Below are 16,936 nucleotides of genomic sequence, written 5' to 3' on the forward strand. Positions count from 1 at the left end.
GTTTGGAGCTAGTGGCATAACAGCAGAGCAGACCTGCCTCGATATGTCTGGAAAAATTCTGGTCAACTTGCCCTCGTTGTAATGCAGCCTGTGCAAACGTTTTAACTCTATTAAAGAGTTACTAACATTAACCAAACCAGTATCAACCCAATTCAACCCCTTTATTCCAGGTCAGTCACTATTTCCATTCCTGTCCCTGTCCTATCATGTTTAGCTTTCTAATTTCCTGTTTTGTTTAATAAACAGACTGTATTACACGTCTTTCTGCACTGCAGTCTCTCAAAAACAGGACTAACCTGTTCTTAAGACAGAGATAGAAATAAGTCTGTACAAAGTGTCTGACCTGCAGATGTCTGAAGAAATCTGTCCTGTGCTTTTACTGAAGCTGCTGAAATCATGCAAATCCACCCTGGATGCATACATCACCAACACTGCAGAGCTCTAACGCATCCTCCATCACTGAGGGGTTAAAGATAGATTGGTTGATATTGGTAGTGTGAAACATAGAATGCTGAACTTGAACAGTTTAATTGTTTGCCTCAGATTTAAAAAGTAGAATTGATAACCAGATTGTAGTATAATTTAAAACTATTAAAAATTATAATAAAAAAAGAATTAATTTGAATGGGAAACATGTATATTTTACCTATATAAATATTTGCTGCTTAATATTAGCACATTCACCCTTCACTTGTATTATGTTTGCAAAGTTGTTCTTTTTATTTCTATGAGACTTATAATTCATTAAAGAATTATGGGGTCTTTTTAAATAAATGCATTAATAACGTAAAACATGTGAGTGAGATATATAAATGGGTAAATTGTGAAAAAGACACAGCCGTTGAGCGAGACGATCATTTTCACTACTTTCACATTTAAACACACAATAAAGATTCTTCTCCAGAACTCTGGTCTGAACTCAGGTCTCAGTCTCGTCCTACATAGCTGCACATTTGCTTCATACTTATATTTCTTTGCAATCTCAATTCCCAAATATATAATTTTATCCATATTTCATTTCAATGGCTCACTAAGCCAAACAAGCATCAGCTCACTTTTACACCACGTAACTCCAAAAAGCTCATCTCCAATAGGACGAGAACAGATGTCTGTGGGTTTGCTATAAATATCAAAATATCATCCACACAATATTTTATTTGTAGTATGTAGAACTATTTTTGCAAAGAGCTGTATGAATGACTATTATATATTTACTTTTCCATCCATCAGTTTCTCTTTCCCCTTTACATTTTATCTAAAAAAAAAAAAAAAAAAAAAAAACCCCACAGATGTTGGCCTGATTCAGCAAGACTAGAAGATGTGAGGACATCATTTTTCCTAAATTCACTCCAGTAAAATGACAACAAAAAAGTGAACAATCATAGCATATAATATTTAAAAGCGTTTGCTGAGAGAGTGGAGTGTGTTTTTGGACCTTTTCCCCTTCCCCTCTGGAACCCTGGACCCTTCTCCCTGACACTTTGTATATATCATCACCTGGTGCACTCACTGTAAATAAACGCACTGCCAACTTTTGCAAAGGTTTCCTGGTCTGCGCCCGAGTCTGTCTACAAAACCGTGTCAGTAATGAAACGGCTTTTTGATTTCTAGGCCTGCAGCTTTTTTGGATGCAGTCTTTGAGCCAAGCTATGGTCATATCTCTGCACTGGACACACAGAGATGAACCAGATATAGTTCTTATAATATTTGCTCAGTTAAATCATTTTCGCAAAATGTTTGACCGTCAGGTTCCAGTATTGTAATAAAAATACATTGTACTGACAAAAGTATTCACTCCTCTGCCTACATGCACATGAACTTGGGTTGCATCCCATTCTTAATCTGCAGAGTTTAATAGGATGTCGGCCCATCCTTTGCTTTCACTGGAACTAACAGGTTGTGCTCAACTTCTGAACAACACCCCCACACTATAATCCCCCCTCCACCAAACTTTACACTTGGCACAGTGCAGCCAGACAAGTACTGTTCTCCTGGTAACCGCCCGACATAGACACATCCATCGGATTGGTGTGGGGAGGAAGCGTGATTCTTCCCTCCAGGGAACACGTTTCACTGCTCTAGAATCCAGCGGCGGTGTGCTTTACACCACTGCATCCGATGCTTTGCATTCCACTCTGAGATGTAAGGCTTGGAAGCAGCTGTTCAGCCTTGGAAACGCATTTCACGAAGGTCTCTGCGCCTGTTCTTGAGCTAATTTGAAGGCCACATGAAGTTTGGAGGTCTGACTCTTTGCACACTACACAGCTCAGCATACACTGACGATGCTCTGTCAATTTATGTGCCTACCACTTTGTGGCTGAGTTGCTGTCTTTCTCATTCACTTTAAAGTCAAAGTAAACTTTGATTTCCAGTTTGTTATAACTCTACTAAGAATTGACTGTGGAATATTTAGCAGTGAAGAAACTGCATGACTGGACTTGTTGCACACTTGGCGTCCTGTCATGCAACTATGCTGGAATTCACTGAATTCCCGAGGGTGAACTATTCCTTCAGAAATGTTTGCAGCAGTAGTCTGCATGTCTGCATGTTCATTTTATACACCTATGGCCATGGAAATGCTTGGAACACCTGAATTCAATGACTTAGATGAGTTTTGTTGTTTGTATGTTGTTGGCTGACTGATTCTGATGGACAGTTTCAGGAAAGTTTTCCACAGGATTGCAGTATACCCTCGCTATTCCATAGGAATAATGGGTGGGTCATTTCTACAGCAGAAAGTAGAAACCAGGTGCTGCTAATCAAATTCCACCAGTCATCAGCAAGTGTGACCACCTCTATAAAAAGAGGAGTTTTGGCAGTCTGGAGCATTCAGGTGTGTATTCATACAATGACTCAAGAATTTCTTCTTTTGAATTCTTGTGAAAGTTTTATTTTTCACAAGATGTTCCAATGCGCATACACCCAGTCACTGGGTGAATAAACTTTACTACAGTGACTATTCCCACATTGACACTTTACAGTATACAGTATGTACAGCACAGAATACCTATTTTAAATCATTAGGCTTAAAGTTATTATGTATACATGTACACACAAGAACGATATGCAAACACAGAAAAATATATGCAAACACTTGTTCAGTGAAACCATACCGTTGTGGTCCTGCAGCGTATTAATGCTTCAATGTTAAATATGATCTGTCTGTTTCTATTACGCAGGCCTTTACTTAAAAAGCTATCGTCTGACCCAGCTGTCTCGGCTAATTATAGAGTCATCTCCAGCCTTAAAATTGCATCTAAAAAGTTCCTAAAAGAGCAGTTGTAAAAGTTATGAGAAGCTGTCCTTCAAGTAGAAGGTCGGTAGTTACTCCGGCCTCTGCCTTTAGGCTGTAGCATATAGTGGGCCTGCCCTGCACAGAGGCAAAATATCCCTTTTGTGAGGGGGACACTAGGTTGTTTTATCCCTTCATTTTCATTGATCATTGTCCAAATAAAGGATCTTTTAGAGTTTTATTGGTTGTCATCTTTTGCTAATAGCTGAGACGGTTGGTCAGACCAAGAATCTGTGTGTTAAAATGGTTTATTTGGAGAGTTTTGATTCAGAACTCATTACTGTACAGAAACATTGTTAGTGGTGGTTACAAACAATATACTAATAGTAATAATAATAATCTGCCAGAGGTTTCTTTAAATTAAAAGGGAGATTTTCCTTGTCACTGTTGCCAAGTACTTGCTAAAAGAGGGTCGCCTGACTGTCGGGGTTTTCTGTGTACTGCTGTAGCATCATTACATTTACATTACAGTGTAAAGCAGCGGCCCCCAACCCCCGGGCCACAGCCCGGTACCAGTCTGTGAGTCGTTTGGTACTGGGCCGCGAGAGTTGAGGCTCGGGTGTGAAATTGATGGTTTTCACGTTGTTGTTGTTTTTTCGTTAACTCGGTTTCCCTCGGTCTTTTCCTGTGTTGTAGTTGTGCGTCTTATTTTTAAAAGAAATATTTAACAAGGGTTACCATAGCCAATACCATATCTCATGATCAGTGTTGGGTAAGTTACTTTAAAATAGTAACTTAGTTACATTACTAGTTACTTCTCTCAAAAGTAACTCAGTTACTTCAAGTTACTCGTTACTTTCAAAGTAACTAGTTACTAGGGAAAGTAACTTTGGTTTTACTCAGAATTCTCTTGTTAATGTGTTGCTTCCATAACTTTGCAGTCTTCTAGCTTGCTTACTTGCCACAGTGCACTGTGTCACCTACCAATAGAAAGGAAAAGATAATGTGCACATTTCCACGAGAGAAATCCCACGCCTGGACTGTCATTGACTGCTGCCATGATTCTAGCCTATGTCACAGCGTCATGCGCGCCTTTTACATCCAACAAAAAAACTGCAGTCGTGGTGCTTTGATTGTACTCAGAACTCAGAAATTCTGCCTTCTGAATAGGAAGATGTAGGTAACACCAGACTGCAGATGAGCTGCATACAGGGCTGGATTGGGACAGAAAATCGGCCCGGACATTTTGACTAGAGACCGGCCCACCATTATAGGAAAAATCATAAAGCCTTTGAATGAAAACAAACGCTGTTGTGACAGTGATGTGCACTGTTCGGATGGTATATATGCATCAATCTATCAATCGTTTGTTGTAAGATTCAGATAATTATTTTTTAAAAGTGAGACATTTTAAATGAGAATAAGAAAGTATTTCTTTGTGCCCCCCTCCCCCTGTTAATGCCCTACATGCCCCCCTGGCAACACTTTGCTAGACCCGCCCCTGCACAGTTACCAGCTGTCAGCTACTTAGAAAAGGATCCTGGTGTTATTTGTCTCTCAGAGACAGTTCATAACTTCAACTCATTCATGTCACCTAAAAGGTAAACCTGTTTCTCCATCACAGCTCTGATGATCCAGTAAGGACATCTCCTGGTTTCATCTTCATGTTTCCCTCTCACCACATATCCAAACCAATATCATGACCAGCAGGTTTACAGCTGTGGCTCCAGCAAACATCAGCTGATACTAGAAATTAATATTAAATAAATTCTAACAACAGCTGATCAAGCTTAAACGTGCTGCTGCTGTTTAGCGCGACATCCGCTGGTTTCCTCTTTCCGGCGCAAAGTGGGCGATAAGCAAACAAGAGAGACGATCAGCTGATCATTGATCAGTTTCATGATTGAAGTAGAAACAGGAGAGGGAGGGGGGAGAATGAGAGGAGAGGCAGCTGTGCAGCAAAGACACAGAATAACTCCAGCTTTGTGTCTTTTTCATTGTAGCTGAATTACGGGACAAACTGTTCCTTTTCACCTCAATAAGAAACGCGTAATATTTTCTCTGGATACCAGACGGGACGGTTGGCAACTCTAATAACTTATGAACAAAATAAAGTTCAACATCATTAACTTCATAGCACCACCCAGCTGTATAGAAACTCCGTCATGCTAGCTAGTAGCAGTACGGAAAAAGTCAGAATAACGAAAATAAACTCCACCTAAACTTGGTTCATATCTGACCCAGAGAGACTGCAGGTCATAACTTCTTACCTGAAGTTCAGTTCACACTTGGACCGGCGGCCGCCTCGGGTCTCTTTTCCTTCATCCACCTGCTGCCTCCACCACTTGCTAATGTTACTGAATCTGTGGAAGCTCCGCGATAGCCACCACACGAAGTAACGAGTAACGACCCTATCTAAATCCCAGTAACGAGTAACGCGTTCCTGATTTTGGCATAATAACTAGTTACCGTGCTCGTTACCACAATAATAACGTAGTTACTGTAAAATAATGTTAGTCCCAACACTGCTCATGATTATGTATACTGTTGTTCCACAGTATACATTACGTTTTAATATTATTGCATCTGGGAAATCCATCTAATTCTTTATGCCCATCTATCCAGTTAACCTGAATGGTAAATGGACTGGTTCTTATATAGCGCTTTTCTACTCTGAGCACTCAAAGCACCCGATCACACAAGCACTTTTTTTGCTTGTAATGACGTAATGAGCTCACCTGTTTGCAATCAGTTCTTCTCCTGCTAGTACTTAAGGCAAGGCAAGTTTATTTATTTGATTTGATTTTGATTTTGATTTTATTGATTAGCATTCAAATTCAAATCTCAGTGAAAACAGTGAAAAAAACAAACAAACAAACAGTGAAAACAGAACAAAAATCTACCATAAAGAAAGAAAGCATGAGACAAGGCTAATCAAAAGGTATTGGCTGAAGCATTTGCTTATTACGCCAACCCTTTTCACAAAATATCTTTTTGTATGCAGCTCCTGTACACAGGGCTTGAAGAAAATAATAAAACAAAGCAAAAACCAAACAAACAAACAAACGAACAAAAAAAAAAAACAAAGAAAAAAAAAACTTTCCACCTTAGATAAGTAACTACATCAAAGCAAAAGAATCAAGAGGTTGTTTTTTTTTCTCCTTTTTGCTCTTTTCATTCTTGATTTATATATTTTTCTATTACTCTATTTTTAAACATGTTTTTAAACAAGGAAAATGAACTACACCTTTTTAAATCACTGTCGTAACTATTCCACAGGTTAACTCCTCTAACAGAAACACATCTCTGCTTTATATTTGTCCTTATCTTGTTTTTTTTAAAGAAATCTGTTCCCCTTAAGTCATATTGACTTAAGGGGAACAGATTTATATAGCACAATTCAACAGCAAGGTGATTCAAAGTGCTTTACAGAAACATTAAAAAACAAAAACAAATAAAAAGATTTAAAATGGGGAAAAAGAAAAAAACACTAGATAAAATCAGTAGTTAGTTAAAATGTAAGTTTTGAAATTTAAGCTTAAAGTGTGGATTTGGTGCTTTATTCAAATGCAGCTGAGAACAGGTGAGTCTTCAACCTGGATTTAAATAAACTGAGTGTTTCAGCTGATCTGAGGCTTTCTGGGAGTTTGTTCCAGATATAAGGAGCATAAAAGCTGAATGCAGCTTCTCCGTGTCTGGTTCTGACTCTGGGAACTGATAAAAGACCGGATCCAGATGACCTGAGGGATCTGGAAGGTTCATACTGGGTCAGGAGGTCACTGATGTATTTTGGTCCTAAACCATTCAGAGCTTTATAGACCAGCATCAGAACTTTAAAGTCTATCCTCTGACGGACAGGCAGCCAGTGTAAAGACCTCAGAGCTGGACTGATGTGGTCCACTGTTTTGGTCTTAGTGAGGACTCGAGCAGCAGAGTTCTGAATGAGCTGTAGTTGTCTGACTGATGTTTTAGGTAGACCTGTAAAGATGCTGTTACAGTAATCAAGCCTGCTAAAGATGAATGCATGGACTAGTTTTTCCAGGTCCTGTTGAGACATCAGATCTTTTATCCTTGAAATATTCTTGAGGTGATAGTAAGCTGACTTTGTTATTGTCTTAATGTGTTTTCTAAGTTTAGGTCTGCATCCATCACTACACCCAAATTTCTCGCCTGGTTTGTGGTTTTTAGATGTATAGATTGAAGTTCTCTGGTGACCTGTAATCGTTTTTCTTTGGCACCAAAGACTATTACTTCAGTTTTGTTTTTGTTTAGTTGGAGAAAATTGTGGCACAACCAGTCATTAATTTCCTCAATGCATTTACCAAGAGCCTGTACAGGGCCTTGGTCTCCTGGTGACATTGTGATATATATTTGTGTGTCATCTGCATAGCTGTGATAGTTTATTTTGTTGTTCTTTATTGTCAGGGTCCTGGGTCTCCTGGCCCAGCTTGTTTAGTTCTTCGTGGTTTTTGTATTATTGTACTTGTGAGTTATTCTATGGTTTCTAGTTTTGATCCCTTGCCCTTCATGTTTCTCTGTGTCCCCTCTGTTCTGTGTAAGTCTGTGTCTTTGCACGTTTGAGTTTCTTGTTTTCTGTCACTCTGTATTGTGCATTATGTTCTCATGGTTGGTCTTTTGTTACTCCCTCGAGTCTAGTTTCTTGTGTTCCAAGCTGAGTATTTCCCTGTGTATTTTGGTTCTTAGTCCTCTGCCTTATGATTTATGTCTCTGTGTTTCTTAGTTGCTGTCTCCACTGTGCCAAGTTCGCCTCTCTGTGTTATACTTCCTGTTGTAAAGGCTCACCTTTCAGCACATTCACTTCACCAGATGCACCTTGTTTCTTTTCCTCACCTTTGATTGGGTGTGGTGCTTGGCCTTAATTGCACTCACCTGTCACTCGTTATATAAGGACTGCACTCACCTACCCCTCACTCTTTCTTCACTCCCACATGTGGCGGCAGCTGAGGTGAGTTTCTCTTTGAGTCTCCTGAGTTCATGTATCATTTTGAGTTACTTAAATCGTACTTTATGTCCTTTTTAGAGAGCAGTCCATGTGTGTCTTTGTTTCCTTTTTTTGCCTTATTTATCTGAGAATAAAAGGAGTACCCTGAAAATAATTCTGCATTAGATGGCTGCTTTTCTTATTCTAACCGGATGAGCCCATGAAGCTGATTGCTTCAGCCCTGAACCTTCCTCCCTTCAAAACATGGTCCTCCGAGCCGGAGAGGTATTAGCATCATGGATACACAGCAGCCATCTAGAAAATCCAGTCGTGATAGTAGACCTCCTGCCTACCTGCAACAGTATGAAGTTCAGTACCCTGGAGCTAGAAGAGCTACATGTGAGACAGAGCCAAACCGAATGCCAGCACAGTGATAAAGACACACATGGGCTGCAGGATCCTGTCGGAGAGTCAGAAAGACCACCAGAGACATCCCTTGTTCCTTTACCCACCACCCAAGATGAGGTCATGAGGGAACTCCTAACGACCATGAGGGAGATTAAGCAATTTATGGTTCAATCATCTCCTTCCCATTCTTGTAGCTCCAGATCTTCCATTCGCACAGTCTCATCAGATGGAATCAAAGCTTCTGTATGCAGTTTACGAGCCAGTCCTCAAACACATCAACAACATGAGCAGCTCCCAGTGATTGATACAGTAACCTGTCAATCACCCTTCCAGCCCCCGCAGATTAGCCGTCAGTCTGGCTTAGTTACAGCTGCCAGCCCTCCTTTACCTCATTCAACAATACTAGATGCTGCAGTTCCTTCAAGTGGTTTGCCTAGACCAGTTTTTCCTACACCAGATGAGACTCCTTTTAATTTCCTGGCCACACCACTGCAAGGTCCCCACCAGATTTCATGTGTTCAACCTGCTGTTCCTCTAGATGAAGACGCTGCTCAACCTCTCGTTTGCATTCCGGAACCAAGGCAGCACCCTCCTGTAAAGCAGCAACCAGCTACATCTGATGGTTTGCATGCACAAAACCCTTCAGTACCCATTACTGCTAGTTTTAGTCACCCTGTTAGCACTAGAACACATGTGTATAAACTTGAGGGTCCTTCTTTCCCAGACCTTACCAGAGAAGATGAAATCCAGTATAGGCTGTTACGAATGGCCCTTACTAACCTGCTTGACCCTCATGACACAGAGCATTTCAAATATCATGTCCTTCTTGATCATCTGAAAGTAGACCAAGCTAAACGGTTAGCTATTTCCTTTTCCTATGCTCCTGACCCATACACTCAAGCCATCAAAGCTCTTGATGAGCGTTATGGGCAACCAAGACAGCTGGCATTGAAAGAGCTAAAGAATATACTGGAGCTTCCTCCTATCAGAGCAGGTGATGGTCGGACTCTGGATAATTTTGCTCTTCGTGTACAAGCTTTAGTTGGTTTGCTTAGCACTATGGGTGATCAAGGACGGACAGAACTAAATTGTGGCTCCCATGTCGATCGCCTACTTGAAAAGTTGCCCGCAGAGCATTCCAGTCGCTTCAAACGGCATATTTACAGGGAACAAGGAGATACGATGTATGACTTACCTTTGTTCTCATCCTGGTTGCAAATTGAATTCAAGTGTCAACCAAGAAAGGACAGTCCTGTTTCATCCTTTAACCAGCCACGACCTGCCCATAAGTACACCTCTCCACTCACAACAATATTACATGGGACAAATGCATCCGATCCTGTACAGGCAGCACAACCCATCATAATGACTAAGGCTAGATGTGCATATTGCTGCTCACCTGAACACCACATTAGCAAGTGCCCCGAGTTCATTAACAAGACAAAGGATGAGAAAATAAACTGGATAAGGAGAAACAAACGGTGTTGGCGTTGTGCTAGAACTCATCAGGCTGCGAAGTGTGATCTGAGGAAAGCATGTGCCACCTGTATGGGACTACATCTACAGATCCTATGCGATGTAAATAAGAGATCTAAAACTGACACTCATCCTGTAGTGAGGACGCTATACTTTGATAGACCTAGTGATTGTCCTAGTGTCCTTTTAAAGGTCGTGAAAGTGCTCCTGCGAAATGGCAAAAGAACCCTTGAAACATATGCAGTACTTGACGATGGCTCCCAGCGTACCATTCTTCTGACATCAGCTGCACAGCATCTCAACCTAACTGGGGAAGCAGAGAGATTATCACTTAGAACGGTCCGTCAAGAAGTTGAAACTATTCATGGTTCTTCCGTAAGTTTCAAAATCTCACCCATCGCACACCCAGAGAAAACCTACACAATTACTAATGCCTTCACTGCAAATCACCTAGCACTTTCAGACCACACCTACCCTGTATCATCTCTCCAACGGAGATACAAGCATCTTCAAGGTATCCCATTAACCTTCATTAACAAAGCAGTTCCACTACTGCTCATAGGCTCTGATCATACCCACCTTATTACGCCTATTGCACCAGTTAGACATGGACCATTTGGATCTCCTGCAGCAGTCAAAACCCACTTAGGATGGACACTCCAAGGTCCAATCACAGACTTCCAACCCCAGAGCAGTTCCACGCATGCCCAATGTTTATTCACATCTTCCAGTTCAGGTTCAGGAGAACCGCTCCAGCACATCCTTGTGTCCGCTGATGGCTCTGAATTCATTCAGCCACCTCATACTCTACCATCAGCAGTACCTATGTCGTCACCGGCAGTGCCACTATCACCAGTTCCACCACCTGTGGCTGCCATTCCGCCAGTGGTCAGGGCGCTGCCTGCTCCTGCATCACCTGGTCCTGCCTCTGCCAAGCCCCGTACATTGCCCCCAGCACCTGCAAAACTGCCCAACGGTCTGCAGGTCTGGGCCTGCCGCTGCATCCCACGCGGTTGGCATTTGGACCTGCTTTGCCGTCACCGCTGGCTACATGGTCGGCCCCCTGAACTGTCTAGCCTGCATTGTCGATCTCTAGGTCAACCCCCTGAACCTATATTAGACCTGTAGCATGTCTGATTCCTCTGCCCCCGCTTTGTGAAAAAGAGCATCTCTAATCCTTTGAACATATTTCTCAGTAGAAATATGGGGGCGGCTGTTGTAAAGGCTCACCTTTCAGCACATTCACTTCACCAGATGCACCTTGTTTCTTTTCCTCACCTTTGATTGGGTGTGGTGCTTGGCCTTAATTGCACTCACCTGTCACTCGTTATATAAGGACTGCACTCACCTACCCCTCACTCTTTCTTCACTCCCACATGGGGCGGCAGCTGAGGTGAGTTTCTCTTTGAGTCTCCTGAGTTCATGTATCATTTTGAGTTACTTAAATCGTACTTTATGTCCTTTTTAGAGAGCAGTCCATGTGTGTCTTTGTTTCCTTCCTTTTTTGCCTTATTTATCTGAGAATAAAAGGAGTACCCTGAAAATAATTCTGCATTAGATGGCTGCTTTTCTTATTCTAACCGGATGAGCCCATGAAGCTGATTGCTTCAGCCCTGAACCTTCCTCCCTTCAAAACACTTCCTGTTTTACTTTGAACATCCGTGTCTTATGTGAATGTGTCCTGCTTTGCTTCCTTGTCTCAACAGTCCTGATTTCTCCCAGCTGTGCCCTCCTTCTGTGTCTCATTCCCCTCGTTACTTCCCAGTGTATTTAAACCCTGTGTTTCTGAGTCAGTGTTGTGAAAGTGGTGGTTTTTCGTTTTTTGAGAAGTACTGGTCTCATCAAGAGGATCTGAGGATTCAGGAGTGACGGACGGTTAACAGCCAGGAGATGGCAGTAATGCAACAGTTTTGAATGCAAGCTGCCGTTAAACTTGACTGAAGAAGAAGAAGAAGAGTCAGTGTTGCGTAGTCCCTCATGCTGTGTGGATCTCCCTGTGAGTTATTCCCCAGTTTAATTTAGCTTACTTTGTATGTTCGTTTTTCTGCGACCAGCAAATAAAGCTGTGGTTTTGAGTTCATCCCTCGGGTCTGTGAGTCCTGCATTTTGAGTCCTCATCTCCTGCCTGCCACACAGCGTTTCATGACATTTATAATCTGTGCCAGTGGGAGCATGTAAATGTTAAACAGAAGGAGTCCCAAGATGGAACCTTGGGGAACTCCACATGTGATACTTGTCTGCTCAGATGTGAAGTTACCTACTGATACAAAGTATTTCCTGTTTTCTAAGTATGTTTTGAACCAGTTTAGTACAGTACCTGAAAGACCTGCCCAGTTCTCCAGTCGTTTGAGTAATATGTTGTGGTCAACTGTATCAAATGCTGCACTGAGATCCAGTAAAACTAAGACTGACATTTTTCCACTGTCTGTATTCAGACATGTGTCATTGAACACTTTGGTCAGAGCGGTTTCAGTGCTGTGGTTCTGTCTAAAACCTGACTGGAAGGCATCATAGCAGTTATTCTGTTTAAGAAGTAGGTGGTGAATCATCTTCAGTCTTTGCTGGATTGCTGAACTAACCAGTTAGTGAAGCTGGCTAGCTTCCTTTGGCCTGTAAGTTACATACCTCATTGTTCTTCTGTGCAGAAAACCCTGGGGATTCAGAGAGAAGGGCTTTTTTTTTTTTTCTGTGGGTGATTCTGTAGTGGGATTGCACGTTCTGTTTGGACCCTTAACTTTACTGACTGGAAACCCGGGCCTTTGCCTTTTGAACTTTGGCTAAAAAGCTTATTTACACAACAGAGTCCGTGTTTGAGTCATGCATATTTTGGAGGCCTTTATTTGGACCATAGGGAGAAGCCAGAGGCCCTGGATGCATGTTCTCCTCATGTGGATATGGGAATAACATGCATTCACCACATAGTGAGATGGTTTTGGATAAATAGTTGACTCTAACCCAGGACCATCTTACTGTGGGACAATGGTGCTAACCACCACACTGCCCATGACTGGTGTCTGCTTGCTTTGGTGTGCTCTTCTGTTTTCAGAGCATTAGCTTCCATAATTCTGTCATGTTTCTTCTCTTTGTCCAGAGCATACACCTTCACCACAGAGCAATTTGCTAATTTTTACAGCCACACCTGTTCGTTGTTGTATCCAGTAGTCTTTCAACATTTCTGGGAGTAATTTATTGTTCACAGCTTTTATGAAGCTTCAGTTCCTGCATTTTGAACTGTGAGGTTGTGAACCTTGGTAACTTGTTTTGGAAGATGTTAACATATTAACAACAATGAAATGTAGAGCTGTAGAAGTTCTTGTACACTCTTGAAATGTTGCAGATTTTATTTTAATTTAATCAAACCTGCAGCTTGCTCTCAATAACCTGTGATACAGCAGTTTGCTTCTTGTCCAAACTTGAGCCGCAGGTGAGCTGAAACCTTTCAAAAAACACCACGTATAAGAGTTGTGTTTGTTCGCCAACCTTCTTCCTTTTCTCCTTTGCTGTCAGGTGGAGTTGTGCTGTTGCTTCCTCAAGGACTCACCTGCAAGCTGAGTTTTCTTTCTTTCTTCCACCTGCTTCTTTATCCAGTTGGCTCTGGTATTTAAGGATCTGTTGGTGCTGTCATTCTGCACTCTTGCTGCCATAGTGGTGGTAATTGGGCCCCCTTTGTTGCTGGCTAGCACCTCTGTTTTTGGACTGGTAATGGTATTCTTTCATTTGTTCTCCAGCAGTCTGCCTGAAGACTGAGTACCTGCAGAGACTAATGTTACCCTGACGAGTTTAATGTCTTGGCCAAACAGCTGCACTCTTGTGCGCACACAAGACCTGAGCCTGCTCTCCCATTCTTTCATGACCTCATCAAAACCTGCCTACCAAAGGCCCCTCCAAACTTCCTGTTCAAGGAATCGGCAAGTAAGATTTAATCATAAATCTTATAGAGACTTCTTAGCTCTTCCTTGGCCACTGCTGATCCTTTTTTTTTTTTTTCCACTGGAAACTCCACCCCACTCCTGTAGGTGGGCGGGGGCAGCCTCCCTTCTAGCTTTATTTGTGCTTTGACCTTTTATTTTTTTTCTATCCTCCATTTATATATATTTTTTCTTCCACCTGTCAGGTCTGGTGTTGTTACAATACATAAATAAAAAATTCGCTTTGAGAGCAGCTGGAGCAGGGTTTTCTTTTTAAGACCCCGGTTCTACTAGCTAGAGCTGCTGTGTGTCCATGTGCACAATTGGTGCAAGTACAAGTTTATCAAATCACCACCAGAATTTAAATTCAAAGCATAACTGAAGGTGTGTGTTGTGTGCATTTGTAATGACCAGTTTCCTGCTGGTCCTCGCTGCACTTACCCCTCTCTTGAATATCCTTCTATAATGTTAGCTGCGCTCTTCTACTGCGCCCCAGAAAGCTTTCTTACATGGATCAAATAGAATAAGAAGCTTTGCATAGACTGAAACAGCATGCACGTCTTTCCTTCTGAGCCCCAACGGCTTTCCTGTCTAAAACAAGCGGTTCCCTCGGGGTGCTTCCAATTAGCAATGGTACATCTGTGCTGATTACTTGATAGCTACTTAACCTCTGCCAGCAAAGCAAGCCAAAGATGAGAGAAGTTCTTGGCCTACACGCCCATTCTAACAAAGTGAAGTGGCATACATACAAAACAAAGTCAAGCAGTGCATGTCACTGACCTATTTGCCTTTTGAAGATGCGAGCAGGGAGACTAAAAGCTTGAGTTTAGTCTGAGATGAGGTAAGTTTTGGATTTTCCTTGAAATATTTCAAAATGCCAAACTGCTAGCTGGACAACGCTCCCTTCAAAGCACAGGAACAGTCTGGCTCGTACCATCCTGCCTGTTATAACTTTTAGCCACAAAATCGAAACCGCTTTAATAAATCCAAAAGCTTTCTAACATTTTCCACCACTGCAGCTGTTTGTATATCTAACCTGAAATCTTCATTTTCTTTAAATTCAGCCTTGTTTTTCTTTATCTTTTATGACCTGCATAAATCTGCACTGTTGAATCACGATCTTCGCTCCTTCCAAAGGATGAAGGTAACAATCCACAGCTGCCACACACAGACATGTCAGACAGGATGAACAAAGGTGAAACAAGAAAGATGACCAGATACTGCCTGAGTATGACACACATAAGAGAGCAATCCTCCTGACACTGACAGTGCAGAGTTCTCCCTGACGAGAGCAACATCCAAATCTTGCATCTGTAGGCCTCGTTGGGTGTTGCCTTTTACTTTGAATCCTTAAAAAAAGTTAATACCATCTTTTAGAGCAAAGACTGTGATTTCTAATTGCCATAATTGAACCAAATCAGTGTTTCTGTTGTACTCGCTCTTGTCTTTGTTAATCTTAGCAGGTTAAGTGTGAGTCTGGCCAGGTTTTATCCCACAGCTGATTGTCAGGGGTCTGTGTGTTTTTGATGGGCAGATGGTGAGGGATGGAGAGTTGGCGTTTCCCCTTAAGCTAGCAATATTAACCTTATATTAAAAAACAAAAAAAAACATGTTGCTACTCAGTTATTGTAAGAATTACTTTCATTTGGTTAAACGTGAATGTTAGACATTTAAATCACATCCTTTCACGTAAAGTTTGTTTACAACAACTGTACTTTACTCCTTAATTTATGGACACGAGCCAAATTACAAAGTCACAGCAGGCACCAAACCCCACAATAACCCTGGGACAAAAGGCCTTTTACACACAGCAGCAATGATGGAGAGTGGACAGGCACAGAGGTGGGACCAAGTCATTGTTTTGCAAGTCTCAAGTAAGTCTCAAGTCTTTATCCTCAAGTCTCAAGTCAAGTCTCAAGTAATGTCAGGCAAGTCAGAGTCGAGTCTCAAGTCTGAAACTTTGAATTTCAAGTCCTTTCGAGTCTTTAAAAAAAAAAAAAAAAAAAAACGAAAAAAATAATGTTGCAGTTATGCTAAATGTAAATGTTAGACCATGTAATTTTAAAATCTGTGTTTTTCTCAACACATGACAAAATAGTGAACTTAGAAAATATACACAAATTGTGAAATTGCACCTCTTTAAAATGCAGCTCAATTAAACCTAGCTCCAAGAATAATTTTCACCGACAGTTCTGAGATAAGCTGCATGTTATTCTTGGATGTCGTTGTAGGACCAGCTTTAAAATCGCATGACAAAAATATCATACACATTAAAAAAAACTGCATCACCAACGTAGCCTGGACAACATTTGCTAGTTAGATGAAGTCAGCTATCTCATCTTAGCATATTTATATGCATATTTATAATTATACGGTTCTTGGAGTGAGTGCATACACTCATGAAGTTTAGTAACTTCAGGTCACTGCAACAAGCCCAGGTACAGTTTACCGACGGATGGGTGCAGGACCTTGAAATGCACCGTGTAGAAAGTAAAGACCATCGTACGTATCATAAGTTTACCAGTCTCACAAATCGTCTTCATAAATACACATTCGTTAACCGTTTATTAATAGGACCTTTGAGCTCAACGGTAATTAATTAGTAGGGGAAATAATTTCTGGTAGCATCACAGAAATGTAGCAGTGACAATAAGACTGTATGCTGTAATCGTACTGGGCAATTAGTGATACAAAAAACCTGTTTTATCCTGTGAATAAAAGTATGTTTTTGTCAATGTACCATAATAACAGAAGCGAAACACAATATTGTGTCAGGACAATTCACTATTTATGCACAATAAATAAAGGAGCATAGCGCAACAATTTCTGTTCAGCGCCAGACTTACTTGTAACCTATATCACCAGTTATGTTGTGAAAATGACGCATTAACTACAACAGCAGACTGACCTTCGTGTAAATGCTTGGAGCAGACTAACCTGTGAGCTGGAGTGTTCTGGGACGTTATATTT

At 41.3% G+C, this 16,936-nt stretch overlaps 1 protein-coding gene across 2 annotated transcripts in view; it reads right to left on the reverse strand.

The window, feature by feature from the left end:
- tpst1 (tyrosylprotein sulfotransferase 1) overlaps nt 1–16,936 on the reverse strand; it is a 75,685-nt gene that overhangs the window by 46,841 nt on the left and 11,908 nt on the right. Inside the window, exon 1 of one of the 2 annotated variants that reach the window (XM_076892102.1) lies at nt 5,503–5,545. The exons of the other annotated variant lie outside the window; for it this stretch is intronic. The gene's annotated coding sequence lies outside the window, so the exon portion shown is untranslated. Of the gene's footprint in view, nt 1–5,502; nt 5,546–16,936 lie in introns of those variants that run through there. 2 annotated transcript variants of the gene reach the window in all.

Source organism: Maylandia zebra, linkage group LG14, assembly GCF_041146795.1.
Source record: "Maylandia zebra isolate NMK-2024a linkage group LG14, Mzebra_GT3a, whole genome shotgun sequence".
NCBI classification, from domain to species: domain Eukaryota; kingdom Metazoa; phylum Chordata; class Actinopteri; order Cichliformes; family Cichlidae; genus Maylandia; species Maylandia zebra.